Source organism: Chiroxiphia lanceolata, chromosome 24 (assembly GCF_009829145.1).
Source record: "Chiroxiphia lanceolata isolate bChiLan1 chromosome 24, bChiLan1.pri, whole genome shotgun sequence".
NCBI classification, from domain to species: domain Eukaryota; kingdom Metazoa; phylum Chordata; class Aves; order Passeriformes; family Pipridae; genus Chiroxiphia; species Chiroxiphia lanceolata.
Genome location: NC_045660.1, coordinates 3,038,533 through 3,066,373, shown reverse-complemented (window position 1 = coordinate 3,066,373; position 27,841 = coordinate 3,038,533). Strand labels below are relative to the sequence as shown.

Genomic DNA, 27,841 nt, shown 5'->3' with positions numbered 1-27,841 from the left:
GTGGCTCTTTCCATGGTTCAGTCCATTCCTGGGGTTGTTTCTGGAGCTCAGGCTTGTGCCACACTGACTCTGCCTTTCCCTGAGCCTGCACTACCTGCATTCACAGCGTCACCTGTCGTTTATTCTCCAGGATTTTTTAAGCACTTTCTCGATCCGTTAGGTGCAGCCACTTGTACGTTTGACACTTCCTACCCATACTTGAGAGGAAAAGTATTTCTCTGTCAGTGCAGAGATACTCTCCATGTGAACACTGGCTCCTGCAGGCTGCAGCTGACCTCCCCCTCTAATCTACAGTGGTGCATCTTGGCAGAAATGTGCTTTACACGCTGACTCTAAGCCCTGGAACAAAGCTGACTTTCCAGGGAGCTGTTCTTCCCTGTACTGGCACACAGCCTGCAGAGAGCTGAAGCTCCTCTTCATCTGCTTTATTCCTCTTTCTCCTTGGAGCTCTGTGTCTGCTGTGCTGCAAGACACTGACTCAAGTGAACATCAACTTCACACAAACTGGTGAAACCCACGGTGGGAGCTTTTTGCATCAATTTACCAGATTCCGGGTGGGATGGGAATTCCTGGGTGTGCAGACTTAGTTCCCTGCCACACCCTCTGCTTTCCCCATCTCCCCAGAAGGGATCCCCATGAGCCAGCCCAGTACCAAAAAGACCTAATGGCCCAAAAAATGGATTCTTCTGCCCGCAGGGGAGGATGCAGAGTTTTAGTTTAGCATCAGTGGCCTTCAAAGGACACAAATTACAGCCAACAAAGGAAAACTCTCCAGTAGAAAACCACACTGGAAAGGATGGAAAAGGCAGCTTGGATTTAGCAAAACTTGAGGCAGACTGCCCTGATGCCAAGTGTGATTCCAATGCCCAAATCACTCATTCTCTTTACTACAGAGGGGGCTGCTTGGCTCTTTAATAACTCCTCAACAAGGAATCGATTGTTGGTTTTGGAGAGTGTTGTATCGGGCTGGACTAGATTTAATCTTTGGTTAATAGCTGATACAGAGCCAGGTGAGTGTATGTTGTTGTGGATGTGGGTGAGTGGATGTTCCAGGTTGCCTTCACTGTGCAAACACATGTTGTAGCAAAGCAGTTCAGAGTGTTCTAGTCCTTTGTGAAAACTCCATGAGTTTGCAGTTCGGAGGTGTTTTCAGGAGTGAATTCTGTGCTGGAGAGAGGGGTGGACACAGGAGAAATGCAGCATTAGCTGAGGCATCCCTTCCTTCTGGGTGAATCATTTACCTGGAATATCTTAGCTCTAGATCACTGTTTTAGAGGGACACAAAGCTTGAGAAGTCCAAGGGCAGTTTCCTTTCCTCCTCATCCTGGCCTTCTGCTCCCGGCCAGATCAGCACTGCTGACGGTGACAGCAAAACTGGGAAGAGGAGCCAGGGGCAGAGGGCCAGGAGCTGGCAAAACTGAGCCACCTGCTCTCCTCCCACCTTGTTTGCTCTTGTGAAATGGCTGCTGCTGCGCTGGGGACTGTCACTCGTGTGCAAAGTGCGTGAACGTGGCACAGGAACCGAGTGTGCCTGTTGTGTGTTCACATACGTGTGCATCACGCAGCCCCAGCCAGCTCATGGGGAGCAGGAGTGGGTAAAGGGTTCGGCTGAGCAGCTTAATTCCTCTGTTTTCCTAGAATTTGGCATAATCCCGAGTATTCCTCTTCACCTTAAATCCCGCTTGCTCTGGGGGAGGGAGCACCGTGATGCACAGTTGCTTTGTTTAGACTGGGAATTCCTCACTGGAGAAGCGAGGAGAGCTCTGTGCCTTTGGTTGTTGTGCCAGCAATGCCCCTGGCATGGCGTTCCCTGGCACTGGTGTAAACTGGGAGCCCTGCTTTACAGCAAATCCTACCAGTAGGGCATCCTGTGGCACCTGCAGAGCGCTGGATCACCTCTCAAAGGATTTGTTCTGCGAAGAACTTACTTGAGCTGGATTTAATCTACTGTCTGGATGCTCTTAGGATGCTCCAGTGCGTCCTGCTGAGCTGCTTGTGAGTGCCTGCACATGAACCAGGCAGAGGGCAGGGTTTGGCATCGTCCCCCCTGACCCAGTTGACTTGCACTGACCAAATCCATCAGGATCTGAGCGCTCCCAGTGGCCTTTCAGCTTGCAAGGACCAACCTCTGCCTCAGCGACCCCAAACACGTGCCTAAAATGAATGTAATTCCTCTCCTTATTCCTGTATCCAGCAGCTGAATACCACGAAATCCTGATTTACTAAAATAATTCCCAGTCTCTAAATGACTCCTGTAAAGCAACTTAAACCAGCTGTAACTGGGAGAGTTCTTTAAATATTTGCAATCCAGGCTTGGCATGGGGCAAACTGTTCTTATAGGGAAGAATTTAAGACGTTTCCATTACTTCCTATGGGATTTCAGAGGTCAGTTTGGGGCTGTGTAGGAGGGAAAAGGTTAGAAGCTAAGTCAGTGGCTTACAGAAGTGTGGTGGTGATGGGTGTATTTCCCTGTGCACAATAATGGTGGTTTGGGGTTTTTTTCCCCTCCTTTTTATCCTTATTTTCTGCTTCCTACAAAAGGAGCTTTGGCTTAAATCCCTCTGCCCCAACAGAGCATTTTCCAGGCTCTCTCATGGCACAGACCAAGTTCCTCTTTTCATACCTGATAGCCCAACTTTTTAGTTTCTCTTTCTTTAGCTTTGAGGCTCCTCCTTCCACTCGAGCTCTCAGCCATTTGTTTGGGGCCTGGAGAGGTGACAGCAGCATCCTTTGCCCTCGTGCACAGCGTGTCTGCAGCTTGCACTGGTGCTGCTCCCTGTGGATAAATGCTTCACCTGGGAAATAATGGCTCAGAAATGCTGCTGCTCTCTGGTCTCAGCTGCTGGCAGATGGAGTTGGGGATCATCTGGTGATCCCGGTGCAGTGGATGATGAGCTGTGTGGTGTTAAATCACTGCTTTGATGCGAAGTTTTTGTTGCCCTGGTCTCTCCTCCACTTAATCTGCAGCCAGCTGATGATGAAGTGATGTGGGTTTGTTTGCTTGTTTTTTCTTAATTGCAAGAAGTTGCTGCCATCCAAAAACTGTGTTTTCTTTGCTGGGTGGTTTTCTCCTCCAAGCCCTTTGGACTCGTGTTTCTCATCTGTTTTCAGCCCATCCCTGGGTGAGCAGCAGCAGTTGTGGTGGGTCAGCACCAAACATCTGAGGCTCCCTCTGTGCACAGCCCAGGCTATTAAAACGTGTTAATTTATTGCTGTGGGGAGTGAAGTCAGCTTCAGGGCACGTTTCAAGGGAACTGCCTGTCCCCAGTGTAGGAGCAGCGACTTGCAGCCGCCAGACCTTTCCCAGCTTGTGTCTTTTAATCAGATGTGCTCAGCTGGGTCCAAGGAAACCACCAGATAGTCCAGATTTGAGGCGAAAATACCTGTCTTCCCTCTCATTTGAGAGCTTTTTCCAAGCAGTCTCAACACTGAGGCAAAGGGGACCTGCCCCATTCTTTTTGAGTTGAGTGTCCTAGACATATAAAGGAGAAGGGGTAAACAGCTGCAAGGAGCATGTCAATTTTTCAGAAAATTGAGGGGTTTTAGCTCCCGTTTAGCACAAGTGCCCTCAGTGTGAGTGGTCCTTGCTAGGTCAGTACCAGTGAGGGCTCAGCATGAGGATGGAGCTGTCCCAACCAGGGTGTGCATCAGCCCGGGGTATTATCTGCTGATGAAGAGGCAGGGCGGTTGCTCTTAATCCAAGCAGAATAATGTGCCCGAGAGCTTAATTCTCTTCGGGAAACAAACAGAGATGCCTCGGTGCCAAGCGTCCTTTGGGATTGTGCAAATGTTTGAGGGGGGTTTGGCCCCCCGAGCTGGGCAGGCTGGCAGCAGCCTTGCTGGAGCCTGCGGGAGCGCCGATGGTGCCGGGCAGCGTTTTGCTCTGATGTACGTAGCAGGGAGAGCTGGACAGCTCTGGTTGAGAAAAATAACCGATTATAATTTGGCTGTGGGTGGGGAAAAGCCAGTCCTTGCCGTAGGTGCGGGATTGCAGGGCAGGGGCAGGTCTGGCTCCTCGGTGGGGCTGTGCCGGGCTCCTGGGGGTGGGTTTCTTGTTGACCAAGTGCTCCCCATTTCAAATATCGCTTTTTTTTTGGCTCGCCATCCACGGACTGAGGCAGTACCTGAATGGCCTTATGCTTAAAAAAAAAAAAAAAAGAAAGGATTAAAGAATATAGTAATAGCCTAAAGAACACCCCAACACCCCCGCTCCTTTCTTCATCCCTCCCACCTCCTTCATCCCGCTCCCCCCTTCGTTCATCTCCCCCGGGTCTCCCTGCAGAGCTGGGCTACAACTTTCTCTGGGAGACAGCGAACTGTTTTTAAAATCTAGGTCAGGGAGGGAGGGGGAGTGGTACCGGCGGGCAGGGCCCCTCCTTGCCCCGTTCCTACCGGTGCCGTGCGGCGCCAAACCATCGCCCCCCCCCCCCTCCACCATCGGTTTACCGGGGGGGGGTGTTGTCGGCATCATTTCAGCCTCCCCTCGCAGGGGTGCGTTTGTGGCGGGGCTGAGCGAGGCGGGACCGGGCGGTCCCTCAGGGCCGCCCGCGGGAGGGAAACGTGAGGGGAAGGGAGGGGGGAACCATGAGGGGGCGCGCGCCCGCTCCCCCCGCCCGCCCCGCCGGCCGCGGGTTCCCCTCAGCCAATGGCGAGGCGGCGCTGGCGCCCCGCCCACCGCCCCGGACCAATGAGAACTTACTACAGTGTTGTGGGGGGGGAGAGGCGGGGCCGCGCGGGGCTGGGGGGGCAGAGCCGCGGGCGGGCGGCGGCGGGCGCGGAGCGGCGAGAGCGGCGGAGCCGGACGGGGAGCGCGGCGAGAGGAGGAGAGAAGCGCCGGGGCTGGGCACGGCACGGTACAGCCCCCGGGGTGAGGGGCCCGGCACCGCAGCGCGGGGCTCTGCGGGGCCCGGCGTGAGAGAGGGGCGGCGGGCGCCGCGCGCGCGCGCGCGCGGGGGCGGCCGGGTAAGTGCTGCGCGGGAGCGCGCGCGCGCGCGCGGCCTTGGCGCGGCGGGTCCGTGTGTCTGCGTGTCCGCCTGTCCGCCGGCGGCGGGTCCGTGCGGGCCCCTGCGCGGGTGGGCACGTGTGCGTGCGCGTGTGGGGTTGTGCGCGGGGTGCGAGTGCGAGAGGTGCGTCTGTGTCCGCACCGGGTGCGTGTGTGTCTGTGTGTGTGTGTCTGTGTGTCTGTGTCTGTGTGTGTGTGTGCGTGTCTGTGTGTGCGTGTGTCTGTGTCTGTGTGTGTCTGTGTGTGCGTGTGTCTGTGTTCGCACTGTCTGAGCTCCGAGCCCCTGTGCGGGTAAAGGATGCGGGTGCGTGGGGTGCTGGAGGATGCACGCGTGGTCCGCACGGGCACCGCGCGTGTGTGTGTTGGGCATGGGGGGTGCGCGGTGCGGCTGCTGCGGGCTCTGTGTGTGTGTGCGCGGTGTAGCTCTGTGTGTGTGTGTGTGTGTGTGTGTGTGTGTGTGTGTGTGTGTGCCTGGTGTGTTTGCACCAGGTGGGTGTTTGCACGGTGTGTCTGTTTGCATGGCATGTTTGCACTGCGTGCGTGTGTACTGTGTGTGTGTGTGTGTGCACACACTGGGTGTTTGCGCGGTGTGTGTGTGTCTTCGCATGGTGTATCTGTGTTTGCGCGGCAGGTTTGCGCTCTGTGTGCGTGTGCCCGGTGTGTCTGTGCGTGGTGTATGCCTTTGCACTGTGTGTGTGCACCGCGTATCCGTGTTTGCACTCTGTGTGTGTGTGCACGGCTCATGTGTGAGCGCTCCCTCCGTGTGTCATGGAGAACTGGAAGCCGAAAGGCTGAGGCTCAGCCCGAGGCAGATCCTGCAGGAGCCAAGAAACAGGGATAGCAGGATGGGGACAGCGCAGGGGAGCCGGCACCCGGTCACTGGGGCAGGGGGTGCCTGGGGGCTGCTGTGGCCGAGCCGGAGTCCCCAGCTCTGCCCGGAGTCCATTGTGCAGGAGGAGGAGGAGGAGGAGGAAGGAGACATGGCGGGGAAGGGCTGGCGGGGAATCGCTCTGGGCTCTGTAAACCCACGGGGACCTGCTCACGCACCCGTGGGACAAACGTGGGTGCCGTGGTCTGGCACCACCAGCCAGGTGAAAGCTCTTTCCCGGCCGTGCATCCCGCTTCCCTCTGAATTCCAGCTCAGGAAAACACCTCAGCCGGCTGGGAAGCGACACTCTCCAGCTAACAGGATTTTCCGCCAAGGCATATTTTTATTTCCCATCTCCAGAGGGGCACCGTTCGCAGTGAAAACAGCTCCAAAGGGTTTGGAATGAGTTAAAATCCACCTCGACCACCTCTGTGAGTGCCGTGGCTGCAAGTGTCCCGGGCCCTCGCTTCCGTGTTTCTTGGGGAGACGGAACTTGCTCCCCCTTTGTGTGCCCAGAGGGCTGTGTGTGGTTTGGGGGGGGTGGTTTTGGGCAGGGGCCGACGGCCCTCCCTGCTGGGGGTGTGTAAATGGCTATTCAAGAATTGCATGCTTGGCAGCAAAGAGAAAATGTCTTAGAGATGGTCCAAATCCTGGGGCAGGTGCTGCGCTGGTTCGGTTATATTTCTGTGTGTTATAATTTAATTAAGGTAGTGGAGAAGCAAAGCAAAATAGGTCCCTTCCAACTCAAACTATTCCACGAAAGTCTTATTTCTGAGCAGCACCACAAGCTCAATTTTTGCCTTACCTCGCTCTTTCTGTTTAGTATTTTAAGCCTTCAAAACATGCTGGGTTTCATTTGCCTTAGTTTGGTGGATCTGGAGGGATGGTCTTTGAATTAGTGATCATTCTTACTCACAGTTGAGTTGCTGAATGTAAAAATAATCCCTGTAAGGTCTCGAGGGGTGGAGGACACTCTGGGTCTGGATGGGGGATGCAGAGGGGCTGCTGTCTCTGCCCTGGTGCCCGGAGTGCAGTTCCTTTCACAATAAGCTGACTTGTGTGTTGCTGCTCCCTTTGCTTCAAAGGCTGCTTTTAGGAGGTCCAAAGTAGGTTTTTTTCCTTTTTTAATGGCTGGTCCACCCGTATTTTTAAGGACTTGAAGCTTTTCCTGCAGCATTGTGGTGGTTGTTGAGGGCTGTCCTGCTCACAGTGTGTGTCCCGTGTCAGTGGTGCTGACACACTTGATGTTTATATTTTACATCGTGCCAGCCCCTGGCATCCTCAGCTATGTTTCTGGGATGATTTGGAGCGTTGGGTGTGATTCAAAAGGCAGTGGGGTCCTTTACATGTCTCTGCTGCCGTGGCCTTAATAAAGAAGGTGAGGATTTTCTAGGATTCCCATGGACAAACATAATCTGCTGTGGAAGGTAAATATCGGGATAAACATAGCGCTCCTTACCGTGAAAACTCAATTAGAGCCTTAGGAAACAGAGAGAAGGATGATTATTTTTCCCCTAACATAAACACATTCGTTATTTCCTCTATCAGTTTAGATTAGGAGAATGGAAATATACCTGTGTTTTCGTCTGATCTCACAATTGCAATTTAAAACAAATAAGATTATCAGACGCAAAGCGTTCGCAGGGAAAGCAACACTCCCGAGGAGGGAGGACCCTTCTCGACCCGTTTCCAAACACTGTGTGGTCTCAAAGCCTAAAAAAATGCTTCAGACAGTGATGCTCCAAACCTACAGCTCCTGGCTCTGGCATCTCCCTGCCAACTGCCCGCGCTCCGCGTGAGCGGCCACGGGATTTTTCACTTGACAGCGTTTGATTTTCAGAAAGTGGTAAAACATGTCTCTCCCGACGCCCCATTTGCTGCTTGTCGAGCAGATATATTAGAATGGATGGGAGGTGGGGACCTGGCTTCTCCATTGAGCAACCAACCACCCCTACAAATTCATTCATTAGCCATCAAAGTGGTGCTGTGCCCGGGGTAGCTTGCAGGGATGTTGGGATGCACCGTGTGCTTTGATATGTTGATGGCAGGATGATGATGATGTGAATGTGGTGTGCAATGTGCTGGAATAAAGTTGTCTGTGCAGAAGGTTGCTGATTGAAAGTAGTGGCTCTGTGCTGTGTTTTCACCAGGGGTTATTTAGCATCTCAAAGGGATCTTGGATTTTTGGGGTCAGCAAGTGAACCTCCTGCTGTTCATCCTCGGGGCAGTTCAGTGGAGGTGTTGACTGTGTGTCCACAGCATTTGGCCAGGAGTTTCTCCTCAGACACCTTTCCTTGTGTTCTCCAGTGAGGAGTGTGTGCTGAGAGGCTCTTCATTTGTTGGTACCAGTTCCACTGCAGAGTGGGTGGGTTTTTTTCAGCCCCTTACTGCCATATTGCACCTATTTCTTGGAAGAAGCCTGAGAAGTCAGTGATCCTCAGAGATCTTGTGGGTGGGAAAGCTCTGGCTCTCCCCAGGTGCCTGAGTGAGGGATCCCTGCTCCCAGTGGGAGCTTCCCATCCTGCTGTGGATGGAGGCATGTGTGGGGCTGCAGTGGGGAGCTGAAGCTGGACTTGTGTTGATGTGCCTCACTAGGTCAGTGCCTGGACTTGCTGGAGCTGCTTTTACATCCCTGGGAATAAGCTGTGATGAATCAGAGGTGTTGCTTTAATAGGGGAGTCCGAGGGCCCTGCAACAGCCCCATGGATGCAAATCATTTCCTACCATCAACCTGACTCTGTGCTTTTAAACTCCTGGCTTCTCCCTGCCCGTGGCTCTCCCTGTGCAACTTTCCTGGAGCGTTAAGAAATGGCAGCTGCTCGGGTTGTTCAGGCTCCAAGCTGTGTTTTGTTGCTGTCCTGCATCTCTCTGGGGAAGCTCCAGAGAGCTTTGCATCGGGAGTGGAAGTTGCACCCTGGGCCTGGGGATCTTTTGCAATGGTTGTTCTGCTTTCTTGGTGCTTGGCTTTTGCTGTAATCCTGTGTAGATTAAGCAGAGGGCTGTATGTAAAGATTTGTCTTTATGTGTCTCATCTACTACTGTTTTGATCAGTATTGTGGTTCCTTAAGTTGCAAAGAGCTGTAGGATGCTGCATAGCAGGGATTTATCTCTGCCCATCGGATGGATTAGGTAGGAATGTTCATGGCTTGTACTTAATCCAGATTAATATTATTAGTTTCTTTACGTTCAGTCGGTTGTTTACGCTTGTTTTTCTGTTTATGTGAATTTTTGCTTTTGTAATTCCCCTCACATTGTGTATTAAAAGCAAATGCTTTTAATTTGTCCACGTAGATGAACTAAATCTCTTTTTTTTTTTTTTTTTTTAAAAGCAGTTCCACAGAGAGGAAAATTGTGTGGGCTTGGGGGGTGTGTTCAGGCAATTGTACTCTTCCAGGGCACGCTCCTGCAGACCCTGCTGCATTTCTGATCCGGGCTTTTTTAAGCAAATTCCCATGCCAGCCTGCTTTAGCTGCTGTGCTCAGAGCAAACATCGACAGCAGTGGGTTGTAATTTATAATTTATAAAGCCTCACAGCACTTGAACTCTGGTGCTTTTGTGGGGGACTGAGGCTGTTGTACCTCCCTGATCTCAGTGGAGAGCCTGAAAGCTGTGGGAAGAAGAGCAGCTCCGGGAGGTGTTTCTCCTTGGGGTGATGGGAGAGCTCCGTCGTCGGGTGCTTCCCTCCCACACACACATTTTTGGGGAGCAGCCCAGTCCATCTGCTGGTGAGCCTGAGTGCCATGGGATGTCAGCCTGGCTTCCCAACAGAGTCACACCATGGAATAACCCTCCCGAGGAAACCTTGGAGCCCAGACCTGGGGAGGAGCTTCGCTCTGCCCAAACCGAGTCCTACTCACACGGGATCAGCTCAGCCCGAGTTGTAACTGCAGCAAACACACCGTGGCTGGAGCTTGGGAATGGGGACACTGTTTGGAAGCAGCAGGAGAAGAACTGGGCTAGTTAGCTGTTTCTGTGAAAACCACAATTCCTTTGAACCCACGGGGCACCGGTTGTAGGCTGATTATTCCCCCCCTTCCCCGCCCCACGTAACGCGCGTGTGTGAGAGAGATAATTAAAAGCTTTTAGTTAAATAAATAACTAAGCTGCTCACGTGGCTTTATAGTAGAATTGCAGAGCCAAACCCTTGGAGGTGGAAGATGGCGCGTGCTGCTGCTGGTCCCGCAGCATCTCCCGCCTTTCCGTGCTGGAGCGGGCTCAGGGCGTGATTCCATATGGACTTTTCCCCCCCCTCCCCGGGGCTTGTGTGTCACTGAACATAAAGAGTGAGCTGGATGTAAGGGGGGACAGTCCCATCCCATTGTGTCCAGGGCCTCGGGCTGTATTTTATTCAAACTCCGCTCCGAAGACGGGATTAATAATTCCCGCCCGGCTTCATCTGTGGTGCCCGTGTGCAAATGGATCAGAAGCGTGAGCTGGTCTTTGCAATTCTCTGGTGAGATGGGGCTGGATGCTCCGGGACAGCTCCAAGGGTGGTTTGGTTTTGTCCCTTTGACACGATGGAACGTTTCATATTCCAGCCCCGGTTTCTGCCTCCGTGAGCCGCCCGCGGTGCCTCGAGCCAGGCACTCAGAAAATGAGAAACGTGCAGCTGGTGACCATTCCTGGGGAGTTTTAGGAGTCATTTGTCATTGGGCAGGGGCTGGTTCATGGAAGGGTAAAGATCTTTCAGGTCCTGTTTAGCTGCCCTAGCCAGGAAATATTTCTCCTGCAGCCCTGCCTTGCTGCTGCCTTCCAGTTCTGAAACAATGGATAAGGGAGTTCTACAACCAATGTAAGAGATGCAGAGGCAGCTCAGGGTGGCATTTTGCAGTCTGACAAAAATCCCCCCTTGAATCCCTGAACCAAAACTGGTCTGTCCTTTAAATTCTGTGTTCTGTGTGCACGTGGTGTTCTAGTCCTGCTTGTAAAGACACATTCCAGGCAGTGTCACCTTGACCTGCACATCAGACACGAGCTGGTGGGACCCTCCAGGGATGCAGCCCCTTGGAAAAGAGCAGTGATGAGCTGCCATCCTCCCTGGACAAGGGAGCTCTCCTGTTCTTCGTGTGAATGAAAACTCAGCTGCTTATTTTTGTCTGAAAAGCCTTGAAATCCAGCATTAGGCCAAAGTTTTCTGTCCCAAGTACCTGTTTTGCAACTGTTGGCTGGCAGTGATTGACAGGCAGGATGGAAATTGTGGGTTAAAATTGTGGGGGGGTTGTTGGTATGAAGTTAAAAAAAAAAAAAAGTCACCTAACCAGCATCTCTCTTTCTCCTGTGTGAGTGTGTGTAAGTGTGCAGAGGTAATAGAAAGTCCATTTATCTTGTAAACATGCCCTGACACAGGCAGAGGATGTATTCCCAAGCTGCTTGCAGGAGGGAGGGGGCACATTCCACGCAAGAAAACAGAGTTTTTAGGATTTAGCTTTTAGGATTCGGTGGCCTATTAAAATTTGAGCAGTGGGGAAACCAGGTGGGATGAATACCAGGCACTTCCCTGGTGTTCCTCCATCCCAGGGAAGAGCAGCACTGCATCCACGTCCCTCCATCCCTCCTGGGATCGGTGCCGGTGGCCGATGCCGATATCGCTGCTCTTTTATCTCCCACTGCCAACTTGAGAGTGAGTGTGTGTGTGTGTGTGTGGTGAGCAGCTCCTGAGAGTCTTGGTGAATAAGCACACCCAATAGCAACGTGGTAAACTTGGTGTGGGCTGCCTGGTCCAGCTGCTGGGATAACTTTCATCTGGGACAAGCTGGAAGTGTTTAGGGCCTGAGGAGGAGTCCAGCTGCAAATGCCCATTTTCAGTGTTTGTACATAGCTCTAGTCACAAAGGTTTGAGGATCCCTACACTTTCTTGGAGAGGGGGAACAACTAGGAAGAGGAAGTATTTTGGGAGGGAAAAGTTGTGGGGTAAATATACGTTGCTTTTCTGTGGATTTTCATGTGCAGCCAGGCCCCTCCTGGGTGTTTAAACATGATGGAAAAGAGCTCTTGCAGACACATGGGTTTGCTGACTTAATCACACAGATGAGCTGGCTTCATTCTCCAGGGGGTTCTGAATAATAATTTAATATTGTAGGGGACAGGCACAGGATAGACCCTGGAGAAGGGGGTTTATCTGCAGTGAGAGCAACTCCATCAACACGGGAAGGGTGTGCTGGCGATAGCAGGGAAATGGCCACGTGCTGAATTCCTCTGATACCTCTTCCAGCGTGTGTTGTTGGAAGAAATAGTTTCTTCAGACTTCTCCTGGAGCTTTTTGTTGTTGTTGTTGTAACTGCTGCTTCTGTTATTTCCATCCTGTCCACCTCGATGCCGCCTTCAGAAAACACTTCCTTTGTTTATGGGCGGCTGTATCGGTTTGTTTGCTCCCGCCTGTCTCTGCGCTTCCCTTCCCTCCCCCGGGAAATGGTGGAATAAAGCTGGGGTTGCCTGATGAGGTCAGAGCAGCTGGTGTGCCCATCCTCGGGCAGGACACCTCTCTCTGCACTGAGGTTTGGGGTCCTCACTGAGGTTTGAATATCCCCTTGATAACAAGAACTGAAGGGACTTGCAGTGCCTGAGTGTGTTCATGTCAAAAAACGACCTTTTTCCCCTCGCTCTTGCGCACTGGAGCAAGTTTTTTTTTTCTATTTTATTTTGTTCCGAAGCGAGGTGCTTTGAGTAGCTGGTGTCTCCCATCCCTTCAGTTTTGGGACACCAGTGTGGAAATATTCCTCTTCCTGGCTCAGGTGCTCTTGCTCCCACCTGCAAACACCCATCAGATGCCAGTGGGAAAACCAGCAGTGGCAGGGACAGCGTTAGTGGTTCGTGTTTTGCAGCCGCTGCTCTTGGCTTGTTTAAAAATGATGGTTGACTCTCTTCATGTGCCCCGGTGATGACAAATGGTGATAATCCTTTTGCAGACGTGTGGTTTATTAAAAAAGGAGTTCCCCTTGCATGATGAATCGAGAGGGAGAGCTGGGGGGAACTGGATCCGGAGGCAGGAATGGAAGCAGATAATGGACGTGAGGGATGAGTTGGGCAAAGAAAGGAGACTTGCAATTACAGGGAAATTCGGTATTTCACTGTGACGCTTTTCTTGCAGGTTTATTTTTTTTTTATATAACTGAGCTGGACCCTCCAGCCTGGTTATGGCACAGGTGGGGTTTGATCCACACAGTGCTAATCCCAACACAGGCCAGCCATCTAGGGACGCACATACGTTGCATTGTATACAACACATGCAAATAGGGTGGAATTAAAACTCTTTTTTTATACTTTTTTGAAGTATCTGAGCTACATCTGTGCCAGTGATAGGGTTCCCTGCAAACACAAGTGAGGGAGCAGGTGCCAGCACCCTGTAGGTTGCAAGGTGTGCACGGAGCTCATCGGTGTCTCGTTGAGGTACAACCTGATCACAGGGTTGGCTCTGTTTGCTGGGGGGGAGTGGTTGTACATTAACCATTTCTCATGATTTCTCAGCACAAACAGTTGTAAATCACTCCTCTGGTAGGAGCAGATGCGAGAAGCCCTCAGTTCCTGTGCAGCTCCTGCCTGGGCCTTTGAAAATAACAATTGTAAAGAAACAAAGAACTCTGCCCTTTTGATGTATTAACTGTAAAATAAACTGGAAAACTGTAGCTAGATTGTGCTTGTTTTGGAAACAGTGTAACCTTCTGAAGCTTCTGACTGTGGCAGAAAACCCAGGAGTGGTGAGTTATACTGAAACTAAGCTTTGATTAATTGTAACTTTTGTAGCACTTCAGCTTTGCCACTAGAAAAACGTCCTGGTTTAGGTGAAGAACACTTGTTTTTTTTATTAAAAACACCTGTTCTAATAAATTTTCGAGCTGGTTTAGGGGGAGAAGACATCAAGTGGAGCTGCAGCTGGAGCAGGAGGTTTGTGGGTGGGTTGTTCCTGTGTTACCTCAAGGGTCTGCTCCTGTTTTTCCCCCCCGATTCCCGTCAGCAGAAACACTCCCTGAGAAAATATTTTGAGACATTTACAGAAAACAAGTGGAGAGGGAAAAATCACAAGCCTCTCTGTTGGAAAACATCATCAGAGCTTTGCTAATGGAGCAACAGCATTTGGGATTTTGGCTGCACCCCGTGACGCCGAGCGTCAGCCAAACCCAGCAGTCGCTCAGTTCCACATCTCCAGAGGAAACACCAACTGGGGAACATGCAGTTTTTGTCTGTTTTTCCCAAGTTAATCTCCTTGCCTTGCTTTCCCACCCATGGACTGTGGTTTTGCCTAGTCACAAGGTGTTTCATGGGTGCAGCAGCTCAGGTGCTGCGAGTCAGAGATGTCTGGAGATGAGTCATTAGAGCTCAGGATGGGGCAAGTTTGTTGAAAACAACCTGGGAGAACCCCAGGCTTTGCACAAGCTTAAAATTAAAGGTTGATTTCCAGACACAAAAAGAGCCAGACCTCTTGGTATTGGCAGCAATGAGCTCTTTGATGGTGCTTTGGGAAATATGCTTGAAATTTGTTGCCGTGTTTTAAAGAAAAATATATCTTTGCTGCTCCAAGCAGTGAATTATAATTTTTTTTTTTAAATGCAAATTGGAAAAAAATGCAAATTGGAAAAAAATTCAGCTTGGAGCTGTGCAGATATTTGATTTTCAAGTTGATAATTTGTCACACAAGTAATGAGCCAGTGTGGTACCCGACACAGTCCCTTATGGCTTTTGCAGTGATCATATGTGTGATCTGCACTTACTGTGGGGAAAAATGGATGTGACACTTGCATTTTAGTAGGAGGACTGTCTTTTTGGGTTGAATCACTGTAAATGGGGATGTGTGTGTTTCATGTGAAATCCGAGATCCACCCATCTGGCATTAATGAATGCAGTGTTTGGGATCAGCCACCTGCAGCAGGAGCCTATGCAGCCATTCCCAATTTCCCAGTGGCACCAGCACATTTGTGCTTGTGCAGCATCTTCCTGTTTCCAACCAAGCTGGAAGTTGGGTTTGCTGCCTAAAATGAGCTCCTTCTGTAACATAGCAGCTCACTGGGTGACCACTAATTGAGTTAATTGCTGCCCTTAATATGAAATATATTGTGGGTTAGAGAGGCACGTTCTGCTGCCCCACAGGACTCGACTGATGCAGTTCCAGGCATGGGACATCTCCCTGTGTCCCTGTGCAGGCACGTTCCTTATGGGAGCAGTTCATGCCCCTGCAGCATTCCCTCTTGATGCTGCAGTGGGATCTCCAAACCCTACTGGAGTTATTCACCTTTTTATTTTTCCTCTTGTATGCAGAAGTCTCTTCCCTGCTGTCATCAAGACTGAGTTCTGCATTGCTGGTGGTGAAACCCTTTGAAAGTGCACCACACCACACAAGTTAAAACGCACACTTTGAGCAAAAAAAAAATCTAACTTTTGATAAAAAATGAGTAGATAATCGTGGTGAAGTGCCATTTCCTTCTGGCACGTCGCTGTTTCACACAGTGGCACTGCCTTGTGCAATAGAGATCTATTTGTAGAAAGGAAAAGAAGAGGCCAGAGTTTACGGGATCTTTCTCAAAGTCCTACAGAAGGGTGTCTTTCACCAGGGGGATTATTAAATCTGAGCAATGTGAGTTGCAAAATAACTTCTTGCACCGCTGCCTGCAGATGCCAGTGTGTCTGTGAAGGCTCTGCCAGCTGCAAAGGGTCGTTCCGTGCTGCTCCCGAAGGCTCACGCTGTGCTCCCGTGTCCCAGGGCTCTGCCACAGGGAGTTGTTTTGGGTCTTAACCTTCCAGGTCTGGTGTCAATGCCTGAAAAGCTCAAGTCATGGTATAAAGTGACCTGTGCTTGGAGGGCAATGTTTTTTTCAGGTGTTTTTTCTGTATTTTGGGGAGTTTGGGGTCTCCATCCTCCCGTTTTTGGCTGGTTTTCCAAAGGCACTTAGAACTCACTTGCATTTATACAGCGCTGCCTGCTGTTACTGATGTGTGCCCCACATCCCCTGAGTTAACAACCCCAGTCCTCAACTGCTGCTGTGTTTTGTTGAATCCCAAAGGAGAAAACAGATATTTAGTGCTGTGGATGCCGGGGGGATCCCAGGGGCTGCTGAGATCTGGGCGGCGAGGCTGCAATGACCTTCTGCTGTTTCACCAAACCTCCTCTTCGTGCTCAGGGCTATTATTCCACCACTGAGACCAGGAATCTGTGTTTCTTCCCCCAGAGGAGAGGCTGGTCCTGGATGCCAGCAGGTTTGAAGCTCCGTGCAGCGCAGCCGGCAGCAGCCTCGTGCGCAGGGTGCTCTGTAATTAACGTCGGCTCTTGAGCGCCGAGTAATTGGGAGCAGTAATTGGATGGTAGCTTAAGAGCAGGAGCATGGTTAAATAAACCAAACAGGCTTGCAGTTGTAGTGCCAGCAGGTAAAACTCCTGGGAAACAGCAAATCCACATGGCAGTGACGGGAGGCACGAGCGAGGTCTGCGCTCAAGGCGGGCGCTCCAGAGCAAAGGCAGCGATCCGGAGCGTGCGGAGCAGAGCGGGGCAGGTCCTCTCCTCCTTCCCCGGCTGCTGAAGAGGGGGCACAACCCGGTAAGGCAGATATTTTTTTAAGCATCTCCCATGCTTAGGAGCAAGAGAATGAAATGTTCTTGTTTTGGAGTTGTAGGTCACTTCAAAAGAGTTTTTGGGGCTTGTTTAGCTGGGGAGCTGGAGCAAGCTCGGGCTGTGCGGTGGCGTCCTGAACGGAGACCAGCTCGTTGCATTTGTTTCTGTCTTGTTCTTGCTTTTTATTCTTAAACCACACTTCTTGCCACTGCGAGGGCTGCAAAAACCAACCTGCTTTCTGCAGCTGGTGTGGCATTTTCTCTACTCTCGTTTTCCTCATGCCCCGCTCACGGCTTGCACCGTCGAGGAGGTGCCTCGGAGCGAGCTGAGCCCCCTCAGACCTTGTGTGCACGTTCATTATTTTCATCTTACAGAGGAACAGGCGACCATTTACCTTCAGCTCAGGTATGTAGAAGGGAGAACCTGAAGGAAGTGCAGAGGAGGTGGTTTAAGGATGTGTTTATTGGAGGAGCAAAGAGCTGGTTTGGCAGGAGCCGCCTGGCCGGGGCGCCTGGGTGAGCTCACCGATGCTTTTTGCTCTCTCCACTCTTTCCCCCTGGCCTCGTTTGAAGGGTCTCCTCATGGCAGTTTTAACCCGAACAATGATATCACCAGAGCTTGCAGAAAAGAGGATTTGTGTGGCATTTTATTCCCTTGTGCTGCATGAATGTGGATTTCAGCAATATTGTTGTGTGGCTCCTGCTGTCAGCAGCACGGTGAAAAGAGCGGCTCACTTGTCTGGAATTGCAACTGTGGGACTCGCAGCCCTTCAGCAGCACAGTTTTAGCTGGGGCTCCCCATTTAGTCTTCAGTCCTGGGTGCTGGGCAAGACCAGTAGTTTTTGAGTCCAAAATACTGAGGGTGATATGGTTTATTCTTCATTTTCTGTTGGTTTTGGTACTTCATAAATACCCGGGACCCTGGGAGTCTGCAGAGCTTTCAGCTGGACGAAGCACTGTTGGGCTCAGTGAGGCTTCAGCTGTGCATGAGGCAATTGCACAACTGGGATTTAAATATAAAAAAGGGAAAAATAAGCAAAGCTTCTCCAAAAAAACATGTGGCTGTTCTTCCCACCGTTATATTGTCGGGGGGGGAGGGTGTGCACACACACAGACACACACTTTCAATAGAGTAAGGATTATTTTGAGACCTAACTCACAAAATAAGTATCAATGGGATGCTAAATTGTGTACACAAGGCCAGTAGCTTATCCAGAAAGCACCACTATCCTCAGCTATGATTTATTTTAACAGGGAGAGATTTAAACCAGCTGATGTTTTCTGCATATGCTTTATCCCTACTAAAGGAAATGCTTGGTCTTTAATGGCTTCTCACTTATATTCAAATACTGCAGTGTTTAAACAGTTGGGAGGTGTTTGCTGTTGTCTTCTCAGCAGGTTGGTGGCCAGCAGTGTCCTGGCTGTGCCACGGCAGGTGTGTGCCAACACTGGTGGGAGTGGAGAAAGCTGATTTATGACTTCCCAGTGCTGCCCCAGTTCCTCATGTCCACCTGTCTCCATGCCCAGGCTCCCTTTAGTGCCCTTGGGGATGTTAAGCTTCTCCCAGTGTGGTGTTTAATGCAGGATGAAAGGGAGAAGATTCGAGGGAAAGGTGTGAGTGGGTGGGGATCCTGGGCAGCCCCTGGAAGTGGGGAGAGAAGGTAGGAGGGGATCGAGGGGTGGTGGAAGGCAGAGAGATGCAGTGCAGCTGGACAGGAGGGTGGGAGACATCCTTTTAGTGCATGTTGTCCATGGAGCTCCTGGGTGGAGCTGTTTGGATCAGCAGGATTAAGTGTGGCTGGAGGGGAAGGTGCTGCAGTGTTTTGTTCACAAACACGAGGACCATCCAGGAGCACCAGGGTGAGACTCAGCAGTAACACTGGCCTGGTGTGCTGGGTGGCAAAGGTGGGCGTTGAAGAAGTAAAAAATACCTCTTGAGAGCTGGTGAAACGTGGCATTGCTGCTGTTTGTTCAGTGAAATCACAACCCACAACACCCTCCCACACCAACCCATCCAGCGCAGAAAGGAGGGCGGCAACCGAAAATATGAGCAAACAGCCCCTGGATGTGGGTGCAGAATGTGTTTCTGACCCCTCCCTGCAGTGCTGAGCGTGAACACAACTTCCTTTTCCTTTCTGTAGTCTGAAGAAAGCGATGTTTGTGCACATTTCCTCCATGCAAATGATGGCAACGACCCTGGGCTGATGCCCGAGCTGAGCTGTGAGCACCAGCGTGGATCCTTACTTGGGTCTCCAGCACTGAAACCTCACAACACCATCTTACCTTCCATCCCGTTTTTTAAATCAGTGCTCACCCTTCCCCCCAAGATGGTATTTAATATCCTGCTCACTATTTCCTACTGCTGATAGGCCAGGCTGGAGCTCAGCTGCCGTGTCCTGGTGAGCCATTAGTGCATCCGGGTGGGATCCAGGGCAGGAATTCAAAGCAGGAGTGAGCACAGGCTCCCGGTGGGATAACTCTGTCGTGGCTCTGTGGGCAGGCAGGAGGTGTCAGCGTCATTAGTTTGGTTCTGCAGCAGAAGTGGGGGTGATAAAGTGCTCGCTGGGTGTTTGCTCTCCCAGAGGATCAAAGGGATTCCTGGCAGCTGAGCAGCTGAAATTAAGCACCCCCGTTAACAGAGCTTTGGAATGGTGATGGCCCAAAATCACCGGGTTAGGCACTGAAATATCACCCCTTGATCCCATGGGACAACAGTGAGAGGATTGCCTGAAACGGATGGTGGCTTTTTTGCTGTAAACTTCTGATAGCTGTGCGCTCCCACTCTGCTGCCTCAGACTGCCAGGGGTTTCTCCTGAACCCTGCCAAAGAAACAGGTGATTGTTTAATGAAAATGGCATTCCCAAGCTGTGTGTCTTGTTAAAGCATCCGGAACGTCGTGTTGTGTCTTCTCCCCGCTGGTGACACAGCGCAGCCAGTGTGGGAATGACGGCAATTTTGATTCAAAGCCATCTCCAGTGAAAATGGTTGTTTGTAAATGTGTTGCATCAGATGTGTCAATGGATGTAATTAAGGAATGAAGGCTGCTGCACACCCCTAATTAAGGGGATTAAAAACTAAAGCTGCCTGATTTCACTGCTGGGTGGAAAAAACAAACAGACAGAAGTGGTGGAAACTGCTGGAGGGCGAGTTTTGAGTGGGGGATTCTGCTGCTGAAAAGAGCAGCTCCGGGAGGTGACAGGACTGACCTGTGTCTGTAGTTGACTGCTGAGCACAGAACATATTCAATTGCTGCTCCACACTTCCTCCAGTTTGGTTCCTGTTGGGGATGGGAGGGTTTTTATCCCCTGGGGTGCAGCCTCTGGGAGGTGACAGTTGTATCACCCAGTGGTGGTTTGGTGTCTCCCCACTCAGTACCATCACCGGCTCTTGGCTGTTTTGGGATGATGCTGTGGGATCTTGTGTAGAAGCAGAGGAGAGATGTGTGTGAGGTGCTGAAAGCAGGGCAGAACCTTCAGGCATCCCTGAGGTGCTTTTGCGTGCGTGAAACGGGCCAAATTGCACCAAATGTGGGACAGTGAACATTGTGCAATGGAAATATTAGGAAGCTGTGCTCACTGAGGGCTTCTCCCTGGCTGTGCCAAGAGAATGGGTTTGTCCTGGGATGGGGACTGCTGAGGATGTCTCTCTAATCCTGACACTGATCTCCCATTGCTCATTTGACTCCGGGAGGGTGTCACTGCAGTTCAGGATCCCTGAAGGGCTGCTGGGGAACATCCTCTGTGTGGGAGGCATTGCAAAACCCGCTGTGATTTTCCAGGAACCATCTTCTCCTTTGCTCCCCAGCTTGCAAAGCCACCCCAAGGGGAAGGGTGACTTTGGGGTCACTGAGCATCACAAGCAGGAAAAGTGGGCAGAAAACCATCCCTCTGGAGGTGGTGTGAAGTGTCCAAGTGTGTGCCTGGGACACGCAGTGCCCTTTTGTGGTACGTGGCCCTGCATTCACTGGGGCAATGTCCTTCTGGGGCCCTGGTGGCACTGGAGTTTGTCCCAGTCAAACAGAGTCAGTACCCTGAGGCTTTACAAACAGCTTCTGACTCCTGTGTTTGGGAAAACAGCTGAGTGACTGGTTTGTTGCCTGTGGACCATCTCTGTTGGGAACGTGGAACCAGGTTTAAATGGTGCTGGATGTTTGCGTGCTCTCCTTGGGCACAGGCAGAAGCACCATGGGATGATTTTCTGGGAATGACACAGAGTTTGGAATTAACTCATCACCTGCACTATTTAAAAGGGAAAAAAAAAAAGAGGGGAGCTTTCTGGAGGAGCTGTCTCCCTCCCTCCCTCTTGTACACGGTGCCCAGAGAAGATGCTTTGCTGTTCCCAGTCTGAGGCAAGGTCAGCAGCATCCCAGTTTGCATTTCCCATTGCTGCAGCCAGCTGGGAAAGGCCTGGTGGGCCCTGTGCTTCCACAGGCTCTGCTGGTTTTGCTGGGGACTTCAATTAGCTCTTGGTGGGCTCTAAAGCCAAGCTGCCTGGTCTTGTGAGTTTTCAAATGCTTGAAGGTTGGGTTCTTTCTGTGATACTGGGAATTTACAGCTCAAGGTTTGTGTTGGGGGTGGATTTCTCCTTCTCTGTGCGTTGCACGTGATACTGAGCCCTGAAAGAAGAGGAGACTTCAGAAGAGGGTGGCCCTTCCTGAAACAAAGCCTTCCCCCAGCTCGGGAGCAGCACAGGCTGCTGAGTGCTGATACAAACCTGCCGTGGTTTGTACCCACCCAGTGAAACTCAGCCTCACAAAACCCTCCCTGCTTGCTGACTCATTATTCCTGGGCTCTTTGGAGCTTTTACTGCCCCAGCTCTGTCTCCAGAGGCTGCAACTGTGCTGGATCTGGGTTGTTCCAGGCTGGTGGATGCTGAGGAGGTCTCTGGCTTTTCCATCCCCGTGTTGATCTGGAGGTGTAAGCGTCTGGGGCTTGTCCAGAAAACCAAGAATTGAGGGATTTTGTGGATAATCTGCAGCTGACCAGTGCCTTCCTGCACTCCTAGGTGGGGGTCATTAAACTTTAAAGTGCAATGTTCAGGCTGATAATTACTGTAAAGGTAATTTTAGTCCCCTTGTCTCCACTGTTTGATGGTTGCAGTGAGCATAGAAGAGCAAACCACGTAAATTAGCTCAGCCTGGCATCTGGTGCAACTCCTTAAAACTCATTAAAGCAGCAACAAAACCACATTGCTATGCCCCTGGGCAGACCCTGGCAGCACAGGGTTAGGAAGCATGTCCTGGGGATTTCCCTCCCTGCAGGCTCTTGCTGGGGAGAATTTGCATTGAATATTTTGGAGTGTTGGTGTTCAGAGGAGGAGGGTCAGTGGCTGATTTACAGGAGAAAAGGTCTGGAAATCAGCTTAGGGTAGTGTAGTACTAACTTGTTTAAGTGTCCCTGACAGACTGGGAGAGCTGGGGGGGTTCACCTGGAGAAGAGAAGGCTCCAGGGAGAGCTGAGAGCCATTTCCAGTGCCTAAAGGGGTTCCAGGGGAGCTGGAGAGGGACTTGGGACAAGGGATGGAGGGACAGGACAAAGGGAATGGCTTCCCAGTGCCAGAGGACAGGGTTAGATGGGATACTGGGGAGAAATTGTTCCCTGTGAGGGTGGGGAGGCCCTGGCCCAGGTTGCCCAGAGAAGCTGTGGCTGCCCCTGGATCCCTGGAAGTGTCCAAGGCCAGGATGGAGCAACCTGGGCTGGTGGAAGGTGTCCCTGCCCATGGCAGGGACATGGAACTGGATAACCCAAACTATTCTATGATTCTATGATATTCAGTGGCAATTCTGAAGCAGAAAGCCCAGCTTAAAGCTGGGGTGGGGGATGCTTTCTGCCAACTTTCACCTAGGCTGGGTGGAGGATGAGCCTAATGTGGCTCTGGCCACACCAGTCCTTCTTGTAAGTGGTTCCCTTAGATGGCTTAAATACTGTGCATTTCTCAGCTCATCACATCCAAATAACTGTGTGTTATGGTTATTTTTAATGAATTTGGGGTGTTGTTTTGGGGTGCGGCGGATGCGTTTGAGGCACTGGGGCGAATGCAAATTGCTTTGCAGCCATGCAGTAACAAATGAAGTGGTTAAACACGATGTCCCCGGCCCACAGGGGAGGAACAGCCCTTGTGTGTGAGCTGGAGCAGTCGGTGGTGAAAGCTGTTAAGAGCTTTTAGCATCAAACATCCCTCTGGCTCTTGGTGCAGCAGCGGAACGTCCTGGCAGGTTCCTCTGTGTGTGTGTGTGTGTGTGTGTGTGTGTGCAGGGGTGGTATTTATCTAGCAGGCAGCTCTTTATCAAAGGAGTGTGCAAGTCCCTCTTGGCTTCTAATTATAGCTTTGGTTTGGAAACAACCAAAGGGAGAACAACAAAAGCAAAAAAAAAAAAAAAGCTTTACCCCTGCGCTTGGAAAACTGTAAGGGAAGAAAATGAGCCCTGTTATGTTAAACCTTGAGTGTAAATGAGGCACAGTGTAAGTAAACACATCTGTGTTCAGGCAGGGGAAAAAAAAAACAACTCCCTATGAATAATTCATGGAAAAAATCCTCCTGATCAGCTGATGGAGATCTATTGCTTATTTTGTGTTGAACTGTTGCTTTAGCAAGGGGTGTGCTGCTGTGGGAGAGCCTTGGTGGCATTGTCATCTCTGCTTTGCTGTCATCCCCACTGGGGGTATTCCTTGCACATGGAGTTTGGAGTGGCTGGGATGGAGCGACCTACTGGGATGGAGCCCATCCTTGGATTTGCTTCCTTGTGATGGAGTGACCTGCTGAGGCAGAGCCCATCCTTGGATTTGCTTCCTTGTGATGGAGTGACCTGCTGAGGCAGAGCCCATCCTTGGATGTGCCCCCCTGTGATGCAGCACTGCTCGCTCCTGGTGCTCTGAGCGCCGTTCCCGCTGCTTTTCTCTGCACAGATTTTTGGCCCCTGCCGTGTTTCTGTGCTCCCTGCCCCTGTGGGAGGCTGGTGGAGGGACCAACCCCTGGGATATTATCTGTACCACGCAGGTCCTGAGCTGCCTGTGGGGTGGGGATGGGTCTGGATGGATCCCTCCCTCCCTGCAGACACCTCTCCTCTGCCTAAGGAGGGTTTTTGGAGCGGCTGCTGCCTGCCAGGCTGAGTCCCCTGTGTCCTCTTGGGGGGTTTGGTGTGGTCAGGGCATTTTCAGACTTGGTTTTGCAGAGGAAGGTCCATCAGGCACTGTGTGTTTGAGACCAAACCTTGTTTTTGCTCTGACCTCTGCTGAAGAGGGGAAGGGAGCCCCGAGAGTCGCTGCTCTCTGTGGAATAGGGAACAACACTCGTATTAAACTGGTGGTTTTCTTAGTCATTCTAGCAAACTCCTGTGTTGGAATATGATGGGATAGTCCATGAGCTTTATTTTCCTGGCAGCCAGGTGCATGTGCCTTCCCCATGGCTCTGTTCTGAGTCCAACTGCTCCCAGATCAAGTGAGTTTTCCTAGCAGGTCCCACACGGGGCAGCCTTTCCAAACCCATCGCAGCAGACAAGGCTCCAGTGACAAGTACATGTTTTCATTTAAATTTCAGCACTTTACCAATGAGCAAAGCCCATGAATTTCCATATTCTGTAGCATCCAGGAGGATTTTTGAGGATACAGGGGGAGGAGCTCTCAGCTCCCTTCGGTTGTAATGCACTTACTGCTCCATTTAGTCAGGTCATTTTATAAGCCCAGTCTTCAATTTGACATAAATGATTTGCTTTCAGCAGATGGTGAGCTACTATTTTTGCCCTCATTTAAATAGGAAAGCTGTATGAGAGCAGGAGATGGGAGAGGGGCACGGGGCTGCCGACGTGCAGTAGATTACCAGGGCTGCTCTGGTGAGAATTAAATCCGGGCAGTTGTAATGTGCCATCTGTGTTGTGTTGGGTGGTTTATTTTTCCCCTGTTCAATGAGGCTCCTGGAGTCTCCTGTTACCCTCCAGGTCAGGCTGAGTGACAGCATCTCTTTTGTTCAGGACCCAAAGTACCAGCACAGAAAGATCGTGCACGTTAATTCTGACAGGGGTTATCAATGTCAGCGCTAATTATTCCTCTAATAAAATATATTAAATAAATTCCGAACGGTTCTGGTGCTTTAGAGTATTTTAAGGTTGTTTGAATTCCTTATCGAGGGGCTTATTTTATTGCATTTGAATTCCTTGTTTTATTTAAGCTCCCCTAACAAACAGCTTTCTGCTGTGGTCATGGAATCCCAGAACGGTTTGGATTGGAAAGGACCTTAAAGCCCACCTCATTCCACCCCCCTGCCATGGGCAGGGACACCTTCCACTAGCCCAGGTTGCTCCAGGCCCCATCCAGCCTGGCCTTGGAATGTTTTTTTAACTGTAGTAAAAATCCCGTGTAGGACACGTAACTCACACACAGATGGGGTGAGTCCTGCTGGGGGCGGCTGCAGTTTCCTCCTCTCCCACCCTCAGGTTTGTTGCACGTGCACCAGGTCTTGACTAAACCGAATTTTCAGGCTGTGCTGTCTGTTTTGAGCAATGTTCTGCATAGTTTCTCTGGTGAGTTGTGTGCTTTTCACACACATTATGAAATGGGGAGGAACGCATTTAAAAAAAAAAAACAACAAACCCACCACGCTGTTGCTGAAACTATTTGATTTTTGCCTATTTTTAGCAGAAATTTTTCTCTTATCATTGTCTCCAGCTCTCGCTGGAGCAGCAGCGTTCTGAGAAGCCACAAGTTTTTGGGTAGGAAGGTCAAGACAATTTGTCCCAGCACTGTGATCACCCTTATCTGGTGTTGGGCATCGCTGTGAGACAGTTTGGGTTTCCAAGAACTGAACCTTCCCCGTGGACAGTCCTTTTTCTTCTCTCTCTGAAAGACTAAACCACTGGGAATTAAGTAAGCTATGGCATGAGCCATAAATCATTTTTCCAGGCTTGGAAGCAGGGATAAGTTAGATTTTCTATCACAGAATCACAGACTGGTTTGGGTTGGAAGGGACCTTAAAGACCCTCTCCTTCCACCCCCTGCCATGGGCAGGGACACCTCCCACTAGCCCAGGTTGCTCCAACCTGGCCTTGGACACTTCCAGGGCTGGGGCAGCCACAGCTTCTCTGGGCAACCTGTGCCAGGGCCTCCCCACCCTCACAGGGAACTATTTATTCCTAATTTCTAATTAACTTTACCCTTCTTCAGGTATTGTCACTACACTTATTTGTGTGCCTAAATAAGAGACACTGGAGGAGCTGACAAGGTAGGAGAGGGTGACAGACAAATACCTCAACATTCCTGTTTCTTTTGAGAGCAGATGTTTTGCTAAAGCCTCTTCCAGCATTCCCAGGAGGTCCAGATCCTCCTCTGGCAGGTGAAGGGGGTGTGGTTGGTGGAAGGTCAACCTGTGGTTGCAAGTGTCCCCAGTGGGGCAAAGCCTTTTTGCTTCTCTGGGAGCATTTAACTCCCTTTTCTTCAGGTTGCTTCCTGTTGCCAAAGCCTTCTTGTCTGGAGGATGTTCTTAAACTTAAAAATGCTTAAATATAAACACGTATTTTCTGGTGAGATTTTCAACTCTGAAATCTCTCTCTGGGATCATATCTGAGTTTTGTTGTGGTTTCCTTATTTCTGTAGCGTCAAACACCTTCTCTACACCAGACTCGTGAAGAGCCCGCCTTTTACAGGCTGTCTGGCATCAAACCTTCAGCCTGTACCAAAGAAAAACCCCAAATGCAGTATTTACAAGCGTGGCAGCTCAGAGCAGGAGGTGAGCAGCATCACTTGAGTGCTCCTACAAGAGCAGAGCATCCTCCTCCAGCATCCAGGGAGCTCCCGAGGCACCTGCAGGCTCGGCAGGGATAGTGAAGGAAGAAAAATTGAATTTAAATAGAAACCTCCTTGTGGTTTGGCTGTGGGTTGTGCTTTCTCCAAAGGATGGGTTGAGGAGCAGTGGAGTGGGAACTCTGCTCTTCGTGTCAGCTCTGCTGTGGGCTGGGATGGAAACAAAACACCACTTGGCAAGTGCAGCCAAGGTGCTTTTTGTCTTGGATAATCACAGAATCACAGCCTGGTTCGGCTTGGAAGGCACCTTAAAACCATCTCCTTTCCCCCCTTTGCCCTGGGCAGCCTTTCAGGGTTATGTTATTTGCTTACTGATCTCTTTGCTTTTGATGGGGAGCATAGGGAAAACCATTTCTGAGCATAGAACTCACAGAGGAGGGATCCAGCCGTGAGCCTGGGTCGGAGCAGCTCGCTCAAGTCTTGCAGCAGGATGTTTGCTGCACCCAGTGAGTTATTGGTGCTGGCAGCTATGAAATGTTTATTGGGAAGGGCAGGGCTCCTACGTGCCCATCTCCTCATCCCCAGCCCTGCCGAGGGGATCTGGCTGAGCTGCAGCCTGGAATCCCAAGGGATGGAGGAAAGACAAAGAGATGTTTAAGACAAGGAGATGTTTTTCTCATTGCCAGGGAGACCCACCTTCCTACACTGAGAAAGGTCCGGGACTGCGGCTTTGAAATGTAAACGAGTAAACAGTCCTTGTTCCAGAATTTTAAGGAGAGAAACGTACATCCAGAGGAAATGTTCCTTTGTGGACTGTCCCTCTGGTTTCCTGTGGCTGATAAGAGCTGCTCCTCAGCTGTGCCCTCCCCACCGTCCTCATCTCCAAAGCCCTGGTTCTGCCTTTCTAGTCTGAGGAGCGACGTTGTGTGTTTTGATAACGATTCCTACAAATGTGTTTATTCAAAACAAACACAGTGGGAAGCAACTACAAAGCAGGCTGCTCTGGCAGCTGGTGCCAGAGGGAGCTCGCTGTCGGCGTGTGATCCTGGTGGGACAGGCTTGCAGAGCATCCATCCCCATCCGTGTGTGCCAGGACATTGGGAGCTTTGCCCTGGGAGTTGACCGTGGCGAGTCTGTCTTGTGTCGTGGGCTTGGAGTGATGGGTTTTTGGTAGTCCTTGCCCCTTCCACTGCCTTGTGGCATCCCCAGGAGTTTTTGGAGAGCTGTTGAGAGCGGGAATTGGCTGCATGGTGGCTGGAGGGACTCTGCAGAGTGTTGCTAACAGGGCCAGCAGCATCCCTGGCAGTGGACTGTGGGAGAAGTGAAGAGGTTTCATAGCATAGTAGAGTGTTCTGAGTTGGAAGGGACACCCAAAGATCATCCAGTCCAACCCCTGGCCCTGCCCAGAACACCCCAACAATCCCACCCTGTCCCTCAGAGCGTTGTCCAAACCCTCCTGGAGCTCTGGCAACCTTGAGGCTGTGCCCACTGCCCTGGGGAGCCTGGGCAGTGCCCAACCACCCTCTGGGGAAAAAATCCTTTCTGAGATCCAACCTGACCCTCCCCTGACACAGTTTCAAAGGATCCAGAGAGCCTGTTCTAAATCTGACACTTCTCCAATGGAAGCACAGACCCAGTGGGTTCCATCCCTGCTTTTCCCAAAGCCCTCCCTGAAAAGAAATAAAATCACCAAAACCTCAAACC

General features: G+C 51.0%; 1 protein-coding gene and 1 long non-coding RNA gene across 14 annotated transcripts in view; one reads left to right on the top strand and one right to left on the bottom strand.

Moving 5' to 3' along the window:
• EPB41 (erythrocyte membrane protein band 4.1) overlaps positions 1-27,841 on the top strand; it is an 86,076-nt gene that overhangs the window by 5,317 nt on the left and 52,918 nt on the right. The window lies entirely within an intron of this gene.
• Positions 2,507-4,607, bottom strand: LOC116798131. Its single transcript, XR_004360826.1, has 2 exons — positions 4,447-4,607; positions 2,507-4,139 (listed from the first exon to the last, which is right to left on the bottom strand). It is a non-coding gene; the product is annotated as an uncharacterized LOC116798131 (long non-coding RNA).